The sequence below is a fragment of the Schistocerca nitens genome, chromosome 10 (assembly GCF_023898315.1).
Source record: "Schistocerca nitens isolate TAMUIC-IGC-003100 chromosome 10, iqSchNite1.1, whole genome shotgun sequence".
Classification (NCBI taxonomy): Eukaryota; Metazoa; Arthropoda; class Insecta; order Orthoptera; family Acrididae; genus Schistocerca; species Schistocerca nitens.
Window position 1 is genome coordinate 231,262,620 of NC_064623.1, and position 19,275 is coordinate 231,281,894.

At 51.2% G+C, this 19,275-nt stretch overlaps 1 protein-coding gene across 1 annotated transcript in view; it reads left to right on the forward strand.

The window, feature by feature from the left end:
- LOC126210179 (disheveled-associated activator of morphogenesis 1) overlaps positions 1–19,275 on the forward strand; it is a 515,367-nt gene that overhangs the window by 284,863 nt on the left and 211,229 nt on the right. The window lies entirely within an intron of this gene.

Here is a 19,275-nt window from a genome sequence, read left to right on the forward strand (position 1 = left end):
CGTCCGTCTGCCGAAAACCAAATAATTCAAGTAGCACTACTCGATGGAAAAACTGGGCGACGGCCGAAAACTTTTTGATGCGTTGTGTGTATGTAGTCCGTTTATTAGACAGAGACTGGAACGGGTCCGTCACCTGCTTAGGACTGAGTGGCAAACCTCCCACAGTTCACATCCAGGCTCCCGGGAGTACGAAACCAGCGGTCTTTAGTACCGCACCCAGTTTCAGTCCATTTCTGGTTCGCTGTTGCCAACGACTATCGGACAGAGAAAGAGAGAGAGGGCGGGTATAATGGCGCCCGCATACACGCAGTGTGTAACCGCCACTGGACCTACCGAGGCCCACGTACTCTCATTTCCTGGTTCTCTCTTACTGCGGTCGGTGAACAGTGGAAAAGTGTTACGCATTAATATGTTTCCACTATATAGTGCGAATGATGCCAGGGAACTTGAATGTCGGAGTTTATAATTTTTTGTAACGTGAGTCCCCAGCATCTAAAATTTATTTAAATCACGTAATATTCCATTTGAGATGTTACCGTTTTTATCTTCCTATTGCAATTTCGGCGTTAGTGCCATTTTCAAGCTTCTCTGAAACGTAATACAACGTATCGAGAAAAAGGTCATGAGATTGACAATATGTGCAGCCAATTTTTGCAGTTTAAGATTCACATAGCTACAAGGTTTGATGTTAATAATTATCAGAGAAACAGGTTAATAATAACGTCGCCGTTGTCGTCAGACTCTGTTACTTTTTGTGGTAATAGTGATCAGTTACTGACAATCAGGTCGTCGTGTGGTAGCATTCTATGTACTGGGGCAGCATTTTATGTACTGCAACTTGAGTGGGCTATGTACGTCACGACAAGTGTTTACTTATCTAAAAGAGTAAAATTTATTAGAGAAAATGCGTAATATAATCTAGAAAATCTTTATTTCTGGGGTTCTTTTGTTTACTGAGTGGATGTTTCGGTTGTTCCTTAAAGGCGCTTTTAATATCAGTTCTTATGCGAGCTAAAAGAGGATTTACAGTTCTCGCTATTTTTTGTGTGCTCTCTGAATCCGTTGTCCTACGAAGCAGTCGTGCAGTTAATGAGAATATAGCACATGCTTGTAGTAAAAAGATTTGCTGCATGTATTGATAAATTTTTCAAAGAATGAGTTCTCTATATGATTTAAGAAAATATCTGCGAGCTTGGAGTCTCGGTGTAAGGAGCTATTCAATATGGTGGCAAGGCTGATTTGGTATTTGTTGAAGGGAGGCTGAATACTCGGCAGCAAAGGGCAACATTCTTGACATACACTTCATGACCTGGGTATCAAATTACTTATTCTAGCAGGATAACGCAAGACCCCACACGAAGAAACACCTTGAGGACTGTACGAATCCCAGACTAGCCTGCCAGCTCACCCATGCAGCACGTCAAGCAGGCGACGGGAAGAGGTAGGCTTCCATGAACAGACACAGCACTTGTTTCAAGCATGGCAAGAAATTCCATTAGATGGCGTTCAGAGGCTTTTTGCTTTCATTGCGCAACAAATACTAGAGCCTACCTGCGAGAATCACACCTCATAACGCGTTGGTGATAGATGTCATTTTCGAAAGGAAAGTGTATTTCTTCTTCTTCTTCTTCTTCTTCTTCTGCACATTCGTATTAGGCGAGTTGTAGCTTGTTATGGCTCCTGTCTTTTCGCCTACTGCCAGGACCTCTTTCCCATTTTGATTTACAGTTCTGATTACGCGGTAGTCTTTACAACACCGTTCTTCTTTATGTACCGGGTGGTTGTTTTTTAACTGATGGTGTTGCGAGCGCTGCAACGCGGGCCACATGGCGTTGAAACGTCGTAGGTGTGTTCATCGATCAGTGTGCCCGTGGAGTATGTTGAAAAAGAGCCCGCCCGGTTAGCCGAGCGGTCTGACGCGAAGGAGCGCCTGGTCCTTGTTGATTCCCGGGATGGAACCCTGAGCGCGCGGTACGTGAGACGTGTTCGCCGTTGCACGCAAGTCCGAAGGAACGTTGCGCGCGACTCCTACACTGGCATCTGGGCAAGTTTTTCAGTAACTACTCTCTTAGCACTCACCGAATGTTTTCTACAAAATGCTATTGATGTAAATGTGATAGAAGATTACGTTCTGTACATCTTTTGTCTGGCTCACAAATTCATTTTTGTAAATCATCTTTTCCCGAAGTGTAATACCGGTTACGTGGTGAATATCTCCACAATATTTGTTCAGTATCGACCGGTTACTTCGCGGCACAACACTTTCCACTTCCGCCCGTGTCTAGTTAGCGAACCTGCAACGCAGAAAATAATACACGAGGTGAAACAGGCCACCACACATACAGGCTGATTCAGCTGCCCCTGCCAATGGGTTTTATGCAGCCCAAACCCATCAAATCCCGTGCACGAGATTTTCGTATTCCCTCGCTCGCTGTGTGCATACTATCAGACCTACAGAAAAAAAATAACGTAGTTAAATTTTGTACTGGGACACTTTTTTGCTAGAGGCCGTAGTTTTCGAATTGTTCGAGAAAAACATACAAAGGTGACCTTCAGACGTTTTTTTCTCGAATAACTCGAAAACAGTCGCCTCCAGTACAAACGTATCCCAGTACGAAGCTTAACTACGTTATATTTTGTGTTCATTTTTCTCTAGACTAACAGTTTGCATGTAGTGTCGAAGAGAATATGAAAATCTCGCGCACGGCTTTTGAAGGTGTTGCAGGTTGCAGATGAATCACCCTGTGTATCCTTAACGAATAAATATGTCAATGCGGTTTCCTGCCGAGCTATAGAGGAGAGTGCGGCCAACTTCCTCACGTCAACAAGTAATTTTACCGGTTATAGACGCCGAATCCTTTTTTCCCCTTATGAAACTACATGATTTTTTCCGTGGCATCGGAAAGAAGGTTGTAAGAGAACTTCAACGACATACTATCTATGGAACTTGATCAAATAGTATCAGCATAACAGCGTCGCAAACTACTGTCCTATCGTCAAGAGAAGAGTTTCCACAAATGTTTGCCGTGCACCCAGCTTAGATGTGGGCCCTGTGTTTGTTATCATGGCTGCCAGTCCGAGTTCTCGAAATATTGACCTGGATCAGTGCTACACGCTACCAACTGATGCTGCACAAACTAAATTGCACGTTGAATTCCGCGTGGACTTAACGGCGTCTTGGGACCGTATTATAACGCAGGCATTTGATGCCTTTGGGAATCGTCGTTGCTTTCTAATAGACCTTTCGTTTCAGTTTGCGCCACAGATAAAATTATTGGATATTTAAGTTTGATGAATGCGCAGACCATTTTTCGGTTCCTGAATGACTGCTTCCTTGACGTACAGATCAAGCAACATTGGGGAGGGGCTGCGATACATTTCTCGTATGAGAGACCATTTAGTGAGTCACGACTGTAGGATGGAAATGCAGTGAAGGTTTCAAGAGAGCGAATAACACCTTGTCATCACTGAGCGACCTGTGGCTGTGATACCTCAAGTTGCGAGACGGAGCTCTGAACCTACCTACTGCAGTGTCTAGGAACGAAATATATTGCTTTATTTAAAGTTACTGAAATTTCAACAACAAGAAGAACACATAGTAAAAAACAGTGAATAATTTTCTATTATCTAAAAACAAGAAGAAAGAAACAAAGCCAAATAGATAATTGCAGCATCCAAGAAGAAATCTTGGGAAGACTTTGGAAACAGGTTGGAGACTATGGGTCAAGCTGCTGGAAAACCATTCTGGAGTGTAATTAGCAGTCTTCGAAAGGGAGATAAGAAGGAAATGACAAGTATTTTGGACAGGTCAGGAAAACTGCTGGTGAATCCTGTGAATGCCTTGGGCAGATGGAGGGAATATTTTGAAGAGTTGCTCAATGTAGGTGAAAATACGATCAGTAATGTTTCAGATTTCGAGGTAGAATGGGATAGGAATGATGATGGAAATAGGATCACATTTGAGGAAGTGGAGAAAATGGTCAATAGATTGCAGTGCAATAAAGCAGCTGGGATGGATGAAATTAAGTCGGAACTCATCAAATACAGTGGAATGTCAGGTCTTAAATGGCTACACACGATAATTGAAATGGCCTGGGAGTCGGGACAGGTTCCATCAGACTGGACAAAAGCAGTAATCACACCAATCTTTAAACATAGAAACAGAAAAGATTGTAACAACTACAGAGGTATCTCTTTAATCAGCGTTGTCGGTAAAATCTTCTCAGGTATTCTTGAAAGGAAAGTGCGAGTATTAGTTGAGGACCAATTGGATGAAAATCAGTGTGGGTTTAGGCCTCTTAGAGGTTGTCAGGACCAGATCTTTAGCTTACGGCAAATAATGGAGAAGTGTTATGAGTGGAACAGGGAATGGTATCTATGCTTTATAGATCTAGAAAAGGCGTATGACCAGGTTCCTAGGAGGAAGTTATTGTCTGTTCTACGAGATTATGGAATAGGAGGCAAACTATTGCAAGCAATTAAAGGTCTTTACATGGATAGTCAGGCAGCAGTTAGAGTTGACGGTAAATTGAGTTCATGGTTCAGAGTAGTTTCAGGGGTAAGACAAGGCTGCAACCTTTCTCCGGACGATGTGGCCGAGCGGTTCTAGGCGCTTCAGTCTGGAACCGCGCGACCGCTACGGTCGCTGATTCGAATCCTGCCTCGGGCATGGATGTCTGTGATGTCCTTAGGTTAGTTAGGTTTAAGTAGTTCTAAGTTCTAGGGGACTGATGACCTCAGATGTTAAGTCCCATAGTGCTCAGAGCCAACCAACCTTTCTCCACTGTTGTTCATATTATTTATGGATCATATGTTGAAAACAATAGACTGTCTGGGTGAGGTTAAGATATGTGAACAGTCTTGCATATGCGGATGACTTAGTTGTGATGGCAGATTCGATTGAAAGCTTGCAAAGTAATATTTCAGAGCTAGATCAGAAATGTAAGGACTATGGTATGAAGATAAGCATCTCCAAAACGAAAGTAATGTCAGTGGGAAAGAAATATAAACGGATTGAGTGCCTAATAGGAGGAACAAAGTTAGAACAGGTGGACGGTTTCAAGTATTTAGGATGCATATTCTCACAGGATGGCAACATAGGGAAAGAACTGGAAGCGAGGTGTAGCAAAGCTAATGCAGTGAGCGCTCAGCTACGATCTACTCTCCTCTGCAAGAAGGAAGTCAGTACCAAGACTAAGTTATCTGTGCACCGTTCAATCTTTCGACCAACTTTGTTGTATGGGAGCGAAAGCTGGGTGGATTCATGTTACCTTATCAATAAGGTTGAGGTTACGGATATGAAAGTAGCTAGTATGATTGCAGGTACTAGTAGATGGGAACAATGGCAGGAGGGTGTCCACAATGAGGAAATCAAAGAAAAACTGGGAATGAACTCTACAGATGTAGCAGTCAGGGCGAACAGGCTTAGATGGTGGGGTCATGTTACACGCATGGGAGAAGCAAGGTTACCCAAGAGACTCATGGATTCAGCAGTAGAGGGTAGGAGGAGTCGGGGCAGACCAAGGAGAAGGTACCTGGATTCGGTTAAGAATGATTTTGAAGTAATAGGTTTAACATCAGAAGAGGCACCAATGTTAGCACTGAATAGGGGATCATGGAGGAATTTTATAAGGGGGCTATGCTCCAGACTGAACGCCGAAAGGCATAATCAGTCTTAAATGATGATGATGATGATGATCCAAAAACAAGGTGAGTACTGAAAACTAGCTACCGTGTTGCGAATACTAACGAATTAAAAATGTAATAGGCTCCAGCGTGGAACGTATTATTTACCAAACAGGAACGTATTGGTGACCGCGTTATTATAACAGACACGTTAAATAGCCGGCCGGGGTGGCCGAGCGGTTCTAGGCGCTACAGTCTGGAACTGCGCGGCCGCTACGGTCGCAGGTTCGAATCCTGCCTCGGGCATGGATGTGTGTGATCTCCTTAGGTTAGTTAGGTTTAAGTAGTTCTAAGTTCTAGGGGACTGATGACCTTAGAAGTTAAGTCCCATAGTGCTCAGAGCCATTTGAACCATTTAGACACGTTAAATATAGTGCGTCCCTAGTTTACATTACTGTCAACTTTCAACTTCTTGTTGTGTGGTTGCGTACGCGGAACGCGCAGATTTCGATCGTCGCTGGGTTTGGCTTAGGGAAAGCTCCTCTTGTGTTAGCTTTGCGTGCACTTGTTCTAAGGTGAGAGCACGAGCGTCAGCACTTCGCAAGTTTAACGCCGCTAGAGGCCAGCTAAATAGAAATATTGAGAGTAGTAATTTGCATGTATTTCTCCACACTGCAGCACGGTGAGTGCTTTCTTAATGCATTCGACTACAAAGCAAACGTGCAGTCGTGTGGGAGCCGGTACTCTCAACAGGGAACGCGATGCGTTGTGAGTGGAGGGCTCCCTGCCTTTTCTACACTGGCTTACTGGACATAAGAGGTCAACGTACCGTCGACATCTAGGTCATTAGAGACGCAGTCCCAGTTCACTTGGACTAGGGTGGGGAAGGTAGCCTCTTTGTGGGAACTATCCGGAAAAAGAGAGACAACAGGAAACCTAAAATCAGAATTCCCGGTCGGAGTACTTCTCTGCATAACTTGGCAATGGACACTTAAGGTCGTAACTGGCTACTCGCGATGTACACACTAACTTATGGTTCTTTCTTTCTTCTTCTTCTTCTTGTCCTTCCTTCCTTCACTGCTTCCTTCGTTCCTTCCTTCCTTTTTTCGTTCCTTCCTCCCTTTTTGGCAATATGAATTCCTTCTAATTTGCGGGCTTCTTCCAATATTTTACAGCAACTCAAGATATTTTTTTCTCTTTCTTTAAAACAATTCCACAAATGTGTTAGTACAGCTTCTGCCGTAGAATATTTGCAAAATTAACTCTTCCTTTCTGAAAATATCTCATTTCGTATATACCTAAAACTTTATTTCAATCAGCTGAGCAACCGGCGTTGCCCGGGTACGTATCTACTCTGGTCCCCTAATGGTCCGTCTCTACCATCCCCCCCCCCCCCCCCCATTCACCTCTCTCTTTGTCCCTGTCATCTGACGCTACTCCTGCCCCATCTCCTCACTTATCTTTCCTCTCTGTCCATCTCCCCTGCCCCTACCTCTGTCGACCTTCTCCTCCTCCTCTCTGTCCATCTCCCCCACCCCTACTTCTGTCCACCTTCTCCTCCACCTCTCTGTCCATCTCCCCCGTCCGTACCTCTGTCCACCTTATCCTCCTCCGCCTCTCTGTCCATTTCCCCAGCCCATACTTCTGTCCACCTTCTCCTCCTCCGCCTCTCTGTCCATCTCCCCCACTCCTACCTCTGTCCACCTTCTCCTCCTCCCTTCTATCCACCTCCACTGCCCCTACCTCTGTCCACTTTATCCACCTCCTCTCTGTCTATCTCCCCCACACCTACCTCTGTCCGCCTTCTCCTCCTCCTCCTCTCTATCCATCTCCGCCGTCCCTACCTCTGTCCACCTCCTCATCCTCTCCGTCCATCTCTCCCACCCCTACCTCTGTCCACCTCCTCATCCTCTCTGTCCATCTCCCCCATCCCTACCTCTGTCCACCTCAGCCTCGTCTCTGTCCGCCCCTACCTCTTTCCACCTCCTCCTCCTCCTCTCTGTCCATCTCTCCCACCCCTACCTGTGTCCACCTATTCCTCCTCTCTGTCCATCTCGCACGCCCCCACTTCTGTCCACCTTCTCCTCCTCCTCTCTGTCACCCTCCTCCGTCCCTACCTTTGTCCACATTCACCTCCTCCTCTCAGTCCATCTCCCCCGCCCCTTCTTCTGTCCACCTCCTCCTCCTCCTCTCTGTCTGCCCCTATCTCTGTCCACCTCCTCCTACTTTCTGTCCGCCGCTACCTCTGCCCACCTACTCTGTCCATCTCTCCCACCCCAATCTCAGTCCACCTTCTCCTCCTCCTCTCTGTCCATCTCCTCCATACCTACCTCTGTCCACATTCTCCTCCTTCTCTCTGTCTATCTCCCCCACCCCTACCTCTGTCCACATCCTCCTGCTCTCTGTCCATCACCCCCGGCCCTACCTCTGTCCACATTCTCCTCCTCCTCTCTGTTTGCCCCTACCTTGTCCACCTCTTCCTCCTCTCTGTCCATCTCCCCCGCCCCTACCTCTGCCCACCTCCTCTTCATCCTCTCCGTCCTCCTCCCCTGTCCCTACATCTCTCCAACACCCTGCCCCCACATCTGTCCACCCCCTCCTCCTATCTGTACATCTCCCCAGCCCCACCCTATGTACACCTTCTCTGTCCATCTCCACTGCCCCTACATCTGTCCACATTCTGCTCCTCCTCTCAGTCCATCTCTCTGGGCCCTACCTCTGTACACCTTCTCCTTCTCCTCTAACTCCCCCGCCCCCACCTCTGACCACTTTCTCCTCCTCCTCTCTGTCCATCTCCCCCGTCCTTACCACTGTCCACATCCTCCTCCTCTCTGTCCATCTCTCCTGCCCCTACCTCTGTCCACCTCCTCCTTCTCTCTGTCCATCTCTCCTGCCCCTAACTCAAGCCACCTCCTCGTCCTCTCTATCCATCTCCCCCGTCCCTACTTCTGTCCACCTTCTCCTCCACTCTGTCCATCTCACCATCCTTACCTCTGTCCCTCCTCCTCTCTGTCCATCTCTCCTGCCCCTACATCTGTCCACCTGCTCCTCCTCTCTGTCCATCTCCCCTGTCTCTACCACTGTCCACATTCTCCTCCTCCTCTCCGTCTGCCCTTCCCTCTGTCCTCCTCCTCCTCCTCTCTGTCCATCCCCTCAGTCCCTACTTCTGTCCACATTCTCCTCCTCCGCTCTGTCCGCACCTACCTCTGTCTATCTCCTCCACCTTTCTGTCTGCCCCTTCCTCTCTCCACCTCCTCCTCCTCTCTGTCCATCTCTCCCACCCCTACGTCTGTCCACCATCTCCTCCTCCTCTCGGTCCATCTCCTCCGTTCCTACCTCAGTGCACATTCTCCTCCTCCTCTCTTTCTGCCCCTACCTCTGTCCACCTCCTCCTTTTCTCTGTCCATCTCTCCCGCCCCTACCTCTGTCCACCTCCTCCTCCTGTCTATCTCGCCCGCCACTACCTCTGTCCACCTCCTCCTCCTCTCTGTCCATCTCGCCTGCCCCTACCTCTGTCCACATTCTCCTCCTCCTCTCTGTCTGCCCCTACCTCTGTCCACCTCCTCCTCCTCTGCTCATCTCTCTCGCCCCTACCTCTGCCCACCTCCTCCTCCTCTGTCCATCTCTCCTGCCCCTACCTCTGTCCACCCCCTCCTGCCCTCTGTCCTTCGCCACCATCCCTACCTCTGTCCACATTCTCCTCCTCCTCTCTGGCCATTTCCTTTGCCCCTACCTCTGTGCAACTTCGCCTTCTCCTCTCTCTCCAAATCCTCCACCCCCAACTCTGTCCACATCCTCTCAGTCCATCTCTCCCACCCCTTCCTCTGTCCACCTCCTCCTCCTCTCTGTCCATCTCTCCCACCCCTACCTCTGTCCACCTTCTCCTCCTCCTCTCTGTCCATCTCCCAAGTCCTTACCGCTGTCCACATTCTCCTCCTCCTCTTTTTCCGCCCCTACCTCTGTCCACGTCCTCCTCCTCTCTGTCCATCTCTCCTACCCCTACCTCAGGCCACCACCTCTTCCTCTCTGTCCACCTCTCCCACCCCTACCTCTGTCCACCTCCTCCTCTCTGTCCATCACTGCCAGGCCTACCTATGTCCACCTCCTCCTCCTCTCTGTCCATCTCCCCCATCCCTAACGTTGCCCACATTCTCCTCCTCTGCTCTGTCCGCCCCTACCTCTGCCCACCTCCTCCTCCTCGCTGTCCATCTACCCCTACCTCGGTCCACCTTCTCCTCCACCTCTCTGTCCATCTCCTACGTCCCTACCACTGTACACATTGCCCTCCTCCTCTCTTTCCGCCCCTACCTCTATCCACCTCCTCCTCCTCTCTGTCCATCTCTCCCGCCCCTACTTCTGTCCACCTCCTCCTCCTCTGTTCGCCGTTTGTCCAGTTCCTCCTCCTCTCTGTCTGAAGCTGCCACTGCCACCTGCTCCTCCTATCTGTCCATCTCTACCACCCCTACCTCTGTCCACCTTCTCCTCTTCCTCTTTGTCCATCTCCCCCGTCCATACCTCTGTCCACATTCTCCTCCACCACTCTGTCCAACCCTACCTCTGTCCACCTCAGCCTCCTCTCTGTCCATCATCCACGCCCCTACCTCTGTCCACCTCCTACAACTCTATGTCCATCTAGGATGTCCCTACATCTGTCCACCTGCTCCTCCTCTCTGTCCATCCCCCCATCCCTACCTCTGTCCACATTCTCCTCCTTCTCCCTGTCCGCCCCTATCTCTGTGCACCTTCTCCGTTTCCTACTGCCCAACTCCCCCCCCCCCACTGTCCACCTTCTCTCCTCCTCTCTGTCCATCTCCCCTGTCCTTACCTCTGTCCACCTCCTCCTCCTCCTCTCTGTCCATCTCTCCTGCCCCTACCTCTGTCCACCACCTCCTCCTCTCTGAACAACTCTCCTGCCCCTACCACAGTCCACCTGCTCCTACTCCCTGTCCATCTCCCCTGTCCCTACCTCTGTCCACATTCTCCTCCTCCTCTCTTTCCGCTCCTACCTCTGTCCACATTCTCCTCCTCCTCTCTGTCCATCTCGCCTGCCCCTACCTCTGTCTACCTCTTCCTCCTCTCTGTCCATCCCACCTTCCCCCTCCTCTGTCCACCTCCTCCTCCTCTCTGTCCATCTCCCCCGTCCCTACCACTGTCCTCATTCTCCGCCGCTCTTTCCGCCCCTACCTCTATCAGCCTCCTCCTTTTCTCTGTCCATCTCTCCTGCCCCTACCTCTGTACGCCTCCTCCTCCCCTCTGTCCATCTCCCCCGCCCCTACCACTGTCCACCTCCTCTCTGTCAATCTCTGTCCCCCTCCTGATGATGATGATGATTATTAGTGTTTTAGGGCGCACAACAGCGAGGTTATCAGCGCCCGTGTCCCTCTCCTCCTCCTGTCTGTCCATCTCTCCTTCCCCTACCTCTGTCCACCTCCCCCTCCTCTCTTCCCATCTCCCCGACCCTACCTCAGTCCACCACCTCCTCCTCTCTGTCCATCTCCCCCGCCTCTAACTCAGTCCACCTCCTCCTCCTCTCTGTCCATGTCTCCCACCCCTACCTCTGTCCACCTCCTCCTCCTCTCAGTCCATGTACCCTGCCCCCACCTCTGTTCACCTTCTCCTCCTCTTCTCTGTCTATCTCAGCCGCCCCTACCTCTATCCACCTCTTACTCCTCTCTGTCCATCTCCCACACCACTACCTCTGTCCACCTCCTCCTCCTCTCTGTCCATATCGGGCGCCCCTACCACTTTCCACCTCCTCCTCTCTATCCATATCTCCTGCCCCTACCTCTTTCCACCTTCTCCTCCTCTCTGTCCATCCCCCCCGCCCTCACTTCTGTCCACCTTCTCCTCCTCCTCTGTCCATCTCCCCCGCCCCTACCTTGGTCCACCTCCTCCTCCTCTCTGTCTATCTCGCCTGTCCCTACCTCTGTCCACCTCCTCCTCCTCTCTGTCCACATCTCCCGCCCCTACCTCTGTCCACATTCTCCTCCTCCTCCTCTCTGTCTACCCCTACCCCTGTCCACCTCCTCCTCCTCTCTGTCCCCCACCTCTACCTCAGTCCACCTCCTCCTCCTCTCTGTCCATCTCGCCTGCCCCTACATCTGTCCACATTCTCCTCCTCCTCTCTGTCTGCCCCTACCTCTGTCCACCTCCTCCTCCTGTCTGTCCATCTCTCTCGCCCCTACCTCTGTCCACTTCCTCCTCCTCTCTGTCCATCTCTCCTGCCCCTACCTCTGTCCACCTCCTCCTGCCCTCTGTCCATCGCCCCCATTCCAACCTCTGTCCACATTCTCCTCCTCCTCTCTGTCCATTTCCTTTGCCCCTACCTCAGTGCACCTTCGCCTTCTCTCTCTCCAAATCCTCCTCCCCCACCTCTGACCACATCCTCTCAGTCCATCTCTCCCGCCCCTTCCTCTGTCCACCTCCTCCTGCTCTCTGTCCATCTCTCCCACCCCTACCTCTGTCCACCTTCTCCTCCTCCTCTCTGCCCATCTCCCAAGTCCCTACCACTGTCCACATTCTCCTCCTCCTCTTTTTCCGCCCCTACCTCTGTCCACGTCCTCCTCCTGTTTGTCCATCTCTCCTACCCCTACGTCAGGCCACCACCTCCTCCTCTCTGTCCTATCCCACCCCTACCTCTGTCCACCTCCTCCTCCCCTCAGTCTATATCCCCCACCCCTACCTCTGTCCACCTCCTCCTCTCTGTCCATCACTGCCAGCCCTACCTATGTCCACCTCCTCCTCTTCTCTGTCCCTCGCCCCCTACCTTGGTCCACCTCATCCTCCTCTCTGTCCATCTCGCCTGCCCCTACCTCTGTCCACATCCTCCTCCTCTCTGTCCACCTCCCCCACCCCTACCTCTGTCTACCTCCTCCTCCTCTCTGTCCATCTATTCCGCCCTACCTCTGTCCACATTCTCCTCCTCTGTCCGCCCCTACCTCTGTCCACCTGCTCCTCCTCTCTATCCATCATGCCCGTCCCTATCTCTGTCCACCTCCTCTTCCTCTCTGTCGTTCACCCCCGCCCCTTTCTCTGCCGACCTTCTCCTCCTCCCCTCTGTCCATCTCCCCCGAACCCACCTCTCCCCACCTTCTCCTCTTTCTCTATCTCCCCTATCCCTACCTCTGTCCCCCTTCTCCTCCTCCTCTCTGTCCATCTCTCCTGCCCCTACCTCTCTGCACCTCCTCCTCCTATCTGTCCATCTCTCCTGCCCCTAACTCTGTCCACCTGCTCCTTCTCTCTGTTCACCTCCCCCGTCTGTACCTCTGTCCACATTCTCCTCCTCCTCTGTGTCCGCATCTACATCTACATCTACATCTATACTCCGCGAGCCACCTTACGGTGTGTGGCGGAGGGTACTTATTGTACCACTATCTGATCCCCCCTTCCCTGTTCCATTCACGAATTGTGCGTGGGAAGAACGACTGCTTGTAATTCTCCGTATTTGCTCTAATTTCTCGGATCTTTTCGTTGTGATCATTACGCGAGATATATGTGGGCGGTAGTAATATGTTGCCCATCTCTTCCCGGAATGTGCTCTCTCGTAATTTCGATAATAAACCTCTCCGTATTGCGTAACGCCTTTCTTGAAGTGTCCGCCACTGGAGCTTGTTCAGCATCTCCGTAACGCTCTCGCGCTGACTAAATGTTCCCATGACGAATCGCGCTGCTTTTCGCTGGATCATGTCTATCTCTTCTATTAATCCAACCTGGTAAGGGTCCCATACTGATGAGCAATACTCAAGAATCGGACGAACAAGCGTTTTGTAAGCTACTTCTTTCGTCGATGAGTCACATTTTCTTAGAATTCTTCCTATGAATCTCAACCTGGCGCCTGCTTTCCCCACTATTTGTTTTATGTGATCATTCCACTTCAGATCGCTCCGGATAGTAACTCCGAAGTATTTTACGGTCGTTACCGCTTCCAATGATTTACCACCTATGGCATAATCGTACTGGAATGGATTTCTGCCCCTATGTATGCGCATTATATTACATTTATCTACGTTTAGGGAAAGCTGCCAGCTGTCGCACCATTCATTAATCCTCTGCAGGTCTTCCTGGAGTACGTACGAGTCTTCTGATGTTGCTACTTTCTTGTAGACAACCGTGTCATCTGCAAATAGCCTCACGGAGCTACCGATGTTGTCAACTAAGTCATTTATGTATATTGTAAACAATAAAGGTCCTATCACGCTTCCTTGCGGTACTCCCGAAATTACCTCTACATCTGCAGATTTTGAACCGTTAAGAATGACATGTTGTGTTCTTTCTTCTAGGAAATCCTGAATCCAATCACAAACCTGGTCCGATATTCCGTAAGCTCGTATTTTTTTCACTAAACGTAAGTGCGGAACCGTATCAAATGCCTTCCTGAAGTCCAGGAATACGGCATCAATCTGCTCGGCAGTGTCTACGGCACTGTGAATTTCTTGGGCAAATAGGGCGCACCTACCTCTGTCCACCTCCTCCTCCTCTCTGTCCGCCCCTTCCTCTGTCCACCTCCTCCTCCTATCTGTCCATCTCTCCCACCCCTACGTCTGTCCACCTTCTCCTCCTCCTCTCTGTCCATCTCCCCCGTTCCTACCACAGTGCACGTTCTCCTACTCCTCTCTTACCACCCCTACCTCTGTCCACTTCCTCCTTGTCTCGGTCCATCTCTCCTGCCCCTACCTCTGACCACCTCCTCTCTGCCCTTGTCCACCTCCTCCTCTCTGTCCATCTCCCCGCCTTTACCTCTGTCCACATTCTCCTCCTCATCTCCGTTCATCTCCCCCGCCCCTTCCTCTGTCCACCACCTCCTCCTCTCTGCCCATCTCTTCCACCCCTACCTCTGTCCACCTTCTCCTCGTCTTCTCTGTCCATCTCTTCCATCCCTACCTCTGTCCACATTCTCCCCCTCCTTTCTGTCCGCCCCTACCTCTGTCCATCTCCTCCTTATCTCTGTCCATCTCGCCCATCCCTAACTCTGTCCACCTCCTCTGTCCATCACTCCCGCCCTGTCCTCTGTCCACCTTCTCTTCCTCTCTGTCCATCTCCCCCACCCCCACCTCTGTCCACCTTCTCCTCGTCCTCACTGTCCATCTCCCCTGTCCCTATCTCTGTCCACCTTCTCCTCCTCCTCTCTGTCCATCTTGCCAGTCCCTACCTCTGTCCACTTTCTCCTCCTCCTCGCTCTCCATCTCCCCCGTCCCTACCTCTGTCCACATTCTCCTCCTCCTCTCTGTCCGCCCCTATTTCTGTCCACCTGCTCCTCCTCTCTGTCCGTCATGCCCATCCCTAACTCTGTCCACCTCCTCCTCGTCTCTGCCCATCACTCCTGCCCCTTCCTCTGTCCACCTTCTCCTCCTCCTCTCTGTCCATCTCCCCCGCCTTTACCTCTGTCCACATTCTCCTCCTCCTCTCCGTTCATCTCCCCCCGCCCCTTCCTCTGTCCACCTCCTCTTCCTCTCTGTCCATCTCCCTCGCTCCTTCCTCCATCCACCTCCTCCTCCTCTCTGTCCATCTCTCCCACCCCTACCTCTGTCCACCTCCTACTTCTCTCTGTCCATCTCGCCCGTCCCTAACTCTGTTCACCTCCTCCTCCTCTCTGTGCATCACACCCACCCCTCCTCTGTCCACCTTCTCCTCCTCCTCTCTGTCCATCTCCCCTGTCCCTACCTCTGCCCACATTCTAATCCTCCTCTCTGTCCGCCCCTACCTCTGTCCACCTCCTCCTCCTCTCTGTCCATCTCGCCCGTCCCTAAATCTGTCCACCTCCTCCTCCTCTCTGTCCATCACTCCCGCCCCTTCCTCTGTCCACCTTCTCCTCCTCCTCCTCTCTGTCTATCTCTCCGCCCCCACCTCTGTCCACCTTCTCCTCCTCCTCCATCTCCCCTGTCCCTACGTCTGTCCACCTCCTCCTCTGTCCATCTGCCCCGCCCCTTCCTCTGTCCACCTCCTCCTTCTCTCTGTCCATGTCTCCCACCCCTACCTATCTCTGTCCACCTTCTCCTCGTCCTCTCTGTCCATCTCTTCCGTCCCTACCTCTGTCCACATTCTCCACGTCCTCTCTGTCCGCCCCTACCTCTGTCCACCTCCTCCTCCTCCTCTCTGTCCTTCTCGCCCGTCCCTTACTCTGTCCGTCTCCTCCTCCTCTCTGTCCATCTCCCCTGTCCCTACCTCTGTCCACCTTCTCCCCCTCGTCCTGTCTGTCCATCTCCCCCGCCCCCACCTCTGTCCACTTTCTCCTCCTCCTCTCTGTCCATCTCCCCCGTCCCTTCCTCTGTCCACATTCTCCTCCTTCTCCAACGTAGTAGCAGAACTACTGAAAAATTTAGGCCCCAAATCACTTGAGGATTTCACGGAAATTGTTAAAGAAATTGGGACAACAGAAGAATTACCTCACGATTGGAAGTGTGCACTTATGCATCCCCTGCACAAAAAATGAGACAGAACGGATGTCAACAATTACCGAGACATTTCACTTCTACCAGTCACGTACAAGATTATCTCTTCATGCCTATTGGAGAGAAAACAGGAACAAATTGAACACAAGATTGGGGGGTATCAAGCAGGTTTCCGACCCCTACGTTCCTGCCCTGAACAAATTTTTAATCTAAAAACAACGTTGAAACGCAGAGCTATTAGACATAAGCCCACCATATGTACATTCGTCGACTTCAAGAAGGCGTATGACTCAGTCGACCGTAAATCTCTTGTCAACATACTAATAGAACTCGGACTTGACCAGAAAACACGTAACCTCATTGAGCAGACACTCTCCAACACAACCTCTAAAGTAAAATTCATGGGGGAGATCTCGGAATGTTTTGAGATCAGAACTGGAGCAAGACAAGGAGACGGACTATCTCTGTTGTGTCTAGTTCATACAGTCTAGACACAATGAGGTAGCTAGGTGCACGCTAAACTAACGCAGACGGGCTTGAAGTTCTGGAACATGAGACTTATTAATGAATAAGAGGAAAAGTACGTAGATGCGTTTAATACTTATCTTTATTCTCTTGTTGGAATACATCTCTCTTGAATATTCGTTAGCTATAAGCACTGATACAAATGGCGCCTTGCTAGGTCGTAGCTATGGACTAAGCTGAAGGCTATTCTATCTGTCTCTCGGCAAATGAGAGGAAAGCTTCGTACGTCTGGTCGCAAGCTATGTCGTCCGTACAACTGGGGCGATGTCTAGTCCGTGTCTTGTGACCTGCCATGTGGTGGCGCTAGGTTTGCGATTACACAGTGGCGACACGCGGGTCCGACATGTACTACAGGACCGCGGCCGATTTAAGTTACCACCTAGCAAGTGTGGTGTCTAGCGGTGACACCACATTCCTCCCCCGCAAATCGGCGAACGGTCGTGAGATAAGGCTTCCGCCCGCCGTGGGGAGGACCCCATGTTGACGTATGCCTTGAGGTGGGGAGCCTAACAACAGGCGAGGCTGTGCCACCCGCACCCGGCCATTCGGTCCGAGGGGAGCTAGGAAACGCCTGCAAACCTAGTCCAGGGTGCACGTCAACATGAGGTGTACGCGCACGTAATGAGACAAGAGGGTCCGAAGGGTCGACCTCCATTGCGTCGGGGAAGCCGACGCGCGACGACGACATCTGGTCCGGAGCGGGCAAGAGTTCCATGGCGGAGGACGGCTGGTCACGGGAAGCGAGCGGCGGCGCGTGACCCAGGGAGGCGCCAGGCGGCTGCAGCGAAGCGTCCGCTGCGGGCGGCGCCGGCGGCGGCTGCGGCGGCGGCGCGACGCCATGAGGCAAAATGGAAGGCAGCGTCGGTAACACCTGGGGATGAGGCGAGCCAGTAGATGGGTCCCCAGGGCGCTGACCTGACGGCTCCGTCGCTGAAAGCAGACGGGGAGCGGCAGAACCCAGGCGACGACAGAGGCGCAGCTGATTGAGATGCCGACGCACCTCACCAGAGGCCCCCAAAACCAAATACATCGCGCGGCCGAGGCAGCGAAGAATGCGCCCTGCGAGCCAACGCCGTGAACCGCGATAGGTGCGATAGAATACAACGTCGCCAGGAGCAAAAACAGGAGTCTGCCGCTGCACAGGAACCTGATGTGGCGGATGCAGCAAAGACATCAGGGTGCGATGAGATCGACCATGGAGCAATTCAGCCGGCGAGCGGCCATCTCGGGGCTGAGAGCGATACGAAGACAAAAAGAGCAACAAAGCGTCCTCCCGAGAATGCGACTCTTTCAACTTCAACATCTGTGACTTGAAAGTCCGGACCAATCGTTCCGCGGCACCGTTGGACTGAGGCGAAAACGGCGCGGATGTCAGATGTTGAATACCATTGGCCTGGCAGAATGACTGAAATTCTGCGGACATGAATTGTGGGCCATTGTCGGAAACAATAGTCTGCGGAAGACCTTCAATGCAAAAGATAGCAGACAAGGCTTGGATTGTGGCAGAAGACGTCGTGGAAGACATCCGGACAACAAAAGGAAAGTACTGAAAGCATCGACCACAACCAACCATCGAGCATTCCAGAATGGACCAGCAAAATCGAGATGCAAGCGTTGCCAAGGGGAAGTGGCTTTCGGCCATGCAAAGAATTTCCGCGGCGGTGCGGATTGTTGTTCGGCACACGCCACGCAAGAGGAGCACATATTCGTAATCGCAGCATCGATTCCGAACCAAGTACAGTGCTGACGAGCAAGTTGTTTCGTTCGCACTATACCCCAATGTCCTTGGTGAAGAAGCTTTAAGACAGAGGACTGTAACGATCGTGGGACCACGACTCGGGATTGATCATTATCAGAACGCAACAACAAAACACCACGCCGTACAAAAAGTCTCTCCTTGTGAGCAAAAAAACGGCGAACCAAAGGATCCTCGATCCGTGACTTTGACAAGGGCCATTGCGTAGCAACAAAACGCAAAACAGTAGCAAGGACAGGATCAGCAGCTGTGGCTGTAGCTACACGACGAAAATCAATCGGAAACGATTCGACCACGTCATCGGCTTCCGAATCAATGAACATGCAAGCAAGTTCGGAAGAATCGAATGCTTTATCCTCAGCAACAGGCAAACGGGACAACGCATCAGCGTTTCCGTGCTTAGCAGTGGACCGATACAAGATATCGTAGCGGTACTGCGAGAGAAAAAGTGACCAGCGAATGAATTTCTGCGCTGTACGTGGAGGTACAGGCTTGTTCGGATGAAAAAGCGATGTCAAAGGTTTGTGGTCCGTGATGATGGTAAAGTGACGACCATACAAGAAATCGTGAAACTTTGTAACACCAAACACGAGAGCTAAAGCTTCTTTCTCTATCTGTGAATAATTTCTTTGCGCAGATGAGAGCAATTTGGACGCAAAGGCAATAGGGCGATCATGCGAGCCATCCTTGTGCGCAAGCACAGCACCGATCCCGAATTCCGAAGCATCTACCATCAACAAAAGGGGTTTTCGGGGATCGAATGGCGTAAGGCAACTATTTGAAAGTAACGCCGATTTCAACTGGCGAAAGGCGCGTTCGCATTCCGTCGTCCAGACGAACGGAACACCTTTACGGCGTAAGCGATGAAGCGGAGCTGAAATGGAAGAAGCATTGCGCACAAACTTTGCATAATAATTAATTTTACCCAGCACACTCTGTAGCTGTTTTAAATTCTGCGGAGCAGGTAAATCCTGTATGGCA